Raw genomic sequence first — 4,114 nt, 5'->3', positions numbered from 1 at the left:
AACAAAGCTGTCCCTTTTTTTTTTTTCTTGCTGGTTTCTGGGTATAGAATTCAGAACAATGCAAAACTCTGTTAATACAGGGTAAAAGGATTGCGTTCACAAATACAAGCAGCAACCAAAACCAAAGGTGATAAAGTGGATCGTTAAGAGTTTCATACTCATTTGCTTAGCTTTTCCCCCATAGCTTTTTGTTATGTTAGCAGTTGACTGCTGCTAACAATTCATTAGTTGGAGAATTTAGCTGTTCAAAAATTAATGGCCTTTCTCCTCATCCCAGCAGAGGACAGGGAAGCATGGGTGGAGTGGTGGTTAAGGGAGGGAAGGAAAATGAACCACTCTTCCTCTGCGGGACAAAAATCCTTTAAGGGTAATGAGTAAGAGGGCAGGTTAAAAGGATAACTAGTGACTGATTCCATCTGTATGTTGCAACATACTGGAAACCAGTAGGATGACAAAGGAAAAAGTTTATCTGAAAGTTTAAACCCTTGGTTCTAAATGCATTTGAGTTAAATTATTTATGGAAATTATTCTTTTGGATTTTATTTTTCCTCATGCCAGAACTTTTTCCATCTGCGATGTTACCTGGCTTTACAGTAAAGAGGAATGAGGAAAACAGAGCAAATATGGCTATTTTGGGCATATTTACTGGGAATCCTTAGTTGTTAAACACTTTTATTTATCCCTATTGCATTTGTTAAAGAATGGATGATAAACAGGAAAGCAGCCTGAAAAAACTAAACTTAATTTTCCTTAATTTTTGGGGTCAAAGTTTAGAATGATTTATTGCAATAGCAAAATTCTTTAAAACTCCAGTCTTGCTCACATGATAAAGCAGTGCTTGATTTCTGTGCTTATGCTCTAGTGTTGTAGCTTATTATGTATTCTGCATTAATGCCTTGTTTGTTCTTTTCTCATCCTCTACTTTAGCTGAACACTTCTTGTCTGGGATATTCAGTTTGTAGCCAGTGCTGAGGACTAGCTGTGCTTATACAGTAAAGGTCAGAGTTCTGCATTTCTTCATTCCTTGCTAAATAAAACCAACAGAAAACTCAGCAATCAACCACCCAACCCCCAAACCCTTAACCTGACTCTTCACAATGGCACTACCAGACTCTGAAAAAAATAATCTCCAGGAGATGGTTTCTCTTACTCTCTGTTTGTGTCTATTAATAAATTCCACTCCTGTTCAGTTGCAGCATGTAATTAATAGATGTATCAAAATGGCCTTACCTCTCCTTTACCTTTGCCTCTGTTTTAGAGCATTAACTTGCTTGCTTAGCCTTACATTAGCAGGTCTAAATCTTTTGTGCCAAAAATGGCAGAATTTGATGGTGTTGGGATTTTAGAATCAAAGATATGGAAAAACAACCAAAAAAAGCTATTTATCCAGCCTGCATCTTTGAAGAGAATTGTTAGCCTCCTTCAACTCCCAAATTTAGGATGTCAGGTGGTTGAACATGAATCGAGAAAATCAAGTTTAGTCTGTGCTGTGGCTGCCAATAATGCCAGATTAATTTTTGCAGGCACGGTGAGCAGTGCCGCTTCAGCTACCAGGGGCTTGTGCAGCACCAAGGGCAGAGTTGAGTTCCCTGCTCCTCCCAAGGCTGGGAGAAGGAACAGGTCTAGGCCCTCTTTCCCAACCTGACTGTTCCCAAGGGCTGACCACATTTTCCTGAGGGATACGAGTGCAAGAGAAGGAATGGAGAGCATAATCTGAGCAGTAATCATGGGATGCAGAGAGAGCCTGACGTGCTTTGGTTAAGGCAGCATGTGCAAGGACTCTCCTGGCTGTGAGCTGAGGGCCTGCCCCATTCCTTGCTGGCTTTGACCAGAGTGGCTTTGCAAAGTTGCTGACCTATGGAGTTAGATCCCGATTTCTGTCCTGATGCCACACCCTTTTCCCAGGCACCAGCTCACCCACTCCCGGTTTCCAAGTGGTGTCAGTGGTGTAGGTTGCCATCTTTTCTCCCCAGCCTAGCGTTGACACATGTCAACAGGTTTGTGTCTGAGCACTGGGAGCTGCACTTCTAGGATTCCTGGGGTCGGGCTTGTCCTGGCAGCCTGCTGCTAGATACTGCTCTATGGCCAGGTGCAAAGCAACTAAAAAAGAGAAAAATATGATGGGCCAGGCACAGAAAGAAAAGGTTTCAGCAGAGACTAGGCTGAAAAATTAAAGGGGAAATGAAAAACAGACAGGTGAGAAGTAGAGTAACAAAGCCAGGTGGGACTCACCATGGACATTGCAAAATAAGAGAGAAGCTTCCAAGGAAAAGGCAGGAAGTTATTTGAAAGGAAGTGCAACTGAAGGAATTGCTCACTAAATTTGCTATAAAACAATTTTCATTTGTTTCTCAGGAAAGGATGGTGATTAGAGTTGGTTGACTGAAGAGAAACAGGAAGTGTTTGTGCTTCCTGTGGCTCTGTTACTGCTTGTGCACAAGCTGGTCCTCTGATGATCCTCCTGCTACAGAGTCCTGGGTTCATTATGGTGGGAGGGGTTTTTCCCCCTAGGATCAGATGGAAGAGCTGTCTCTTTTTTCTTAAGAGAGCATTAGTTTGCCTCTTCCACCTCCACACATTCTAGAAATTCAAATCAAACAGTTGCAAGTAAACACATGTGCAAGAATGAGTGAGTCAAAGCAGGATCATTGTGAGGGCTGAATTCCACAGCCTCAGAGTCTGCATTCTGCATTTTGAGTCAAGTGTATGAAATGCAATAAGGAACAGGCTGGTTCACCAAGTTAACAACTCCATTATTTAGCAATGCTAAGATTTCTGGCATTTTTGAAGTATGAACTTTTTTTTTTTTTCCACAGAAATACCAGAATTTATGACTTGGACTTAGTTATGAAATCTGTGTTACAACAAAATGCAGTTTCACACACAATAAGATGGTTAATTCTATTTCATTCAGAGAAACTATGCTAGTGCTTTCATTGGAAAGGCTGTGCTTCAGCTGTTGATGGCAGGCTCTAAGCCTGTAAGGCATCCTCCTCCCCTTCAAAGCAAATAGTCAACCATTTACAAAGAATCAACTTCACTTTGTTTAATGGTTTTACTCCCGATGGATTTTGCTTTGTATTGTCCTGCACAGTTAATTCTCTTCAATGTGTATTGTGTTATAACTTTATCTTGTCCTGTAATTAATATATTGCCACATCTCACATTTATAAAATACATATTTAAAGGTTCTCTATGGCTATTCATACATCCTTTTAGCATCACTAGACATAGCAAAGAACGTGGCCCTGTGACTTTGCTGTCTCCTCTATGATTCTTCTAAAAACAATCAGCTGGGCCCTCCCAAGCTCTGCCTCCATGCCAAAGCCAGTCTGGTTAGCAAGTTCCAGCAACTGTCTGAACCTCTGAAGTAAATTTCCATTAAAAGTTTGATTAAAGCTAATTTAGTTCCACTTCTGTGTGGAATAGCATTGGGCAGACAGCTTCAGGTTATGTTATTAACGGTTGCCTGGTTTATATACTTCCTGAAATACTGTCTCATTTCCCCGGATCCCAAACTAGCAAAGAATCATCTTGTCAGGAGAAGCAGACCTTTGGAAATTTCACTATATTTGTAAAGTGCTTTTTTAAGTATTGAGCAACAGTTTCGCTTGGGAAGTGCTTTTGAAAGCAAGAAGAAAAAGCAAGAGTTCTTGAAACATTTAAAGTTTGGATTTCCAGAGGTTTTCTCCTTTGTTTGCTTGCTTTGTTGCCTAGGAACTGGCCTAAATAAGAGACTCCAAGTAGACAGAGTGTTCTCTGGTAGAGGATCTCTAATGGAGAAGGGCTGTTTAATTGATATCAGCAGAAACATAAAGCATGCACGGAGGGCAAATGCTCAGCAGTCACTTTGTCAGCTGGCTTGGGCAGAGACCTTTCTGACTTGGCTTTAGTTGGGGCAGATAAACCTGTTGTCCATCTTTCATTTTGCCAGCTGCTTTGAGTATAGTGGATGAATGCTCTTGTACTTTAACCTTTACCTGTCCAGTTGCTTAATCTATCTTGGTAGCAAGACATGCACAGCATCTGTAGGTGTGGAGAACTTAAAAACCCAGGCAGTGAGATCTGTTAGCACATGTCCCCTGTCCCCTCTCCCACCCTGATCTGTGGAATA

This window comes from Fringilla coelebs (genome assembly GCF_963513975.1).
Source record: "Fringilla coelebs genome assembly, chromosome: 1".
Classification (NCBI taxonomy): domain Eukaryota; kingdom Metazoa; phylum Chordata; class Aves; order Passeriformes; family Fringillidae; genus Fringilla; species Fringilla coelebs.
This window is presented reverse-complemented; position numbering follows the sequence as displayed.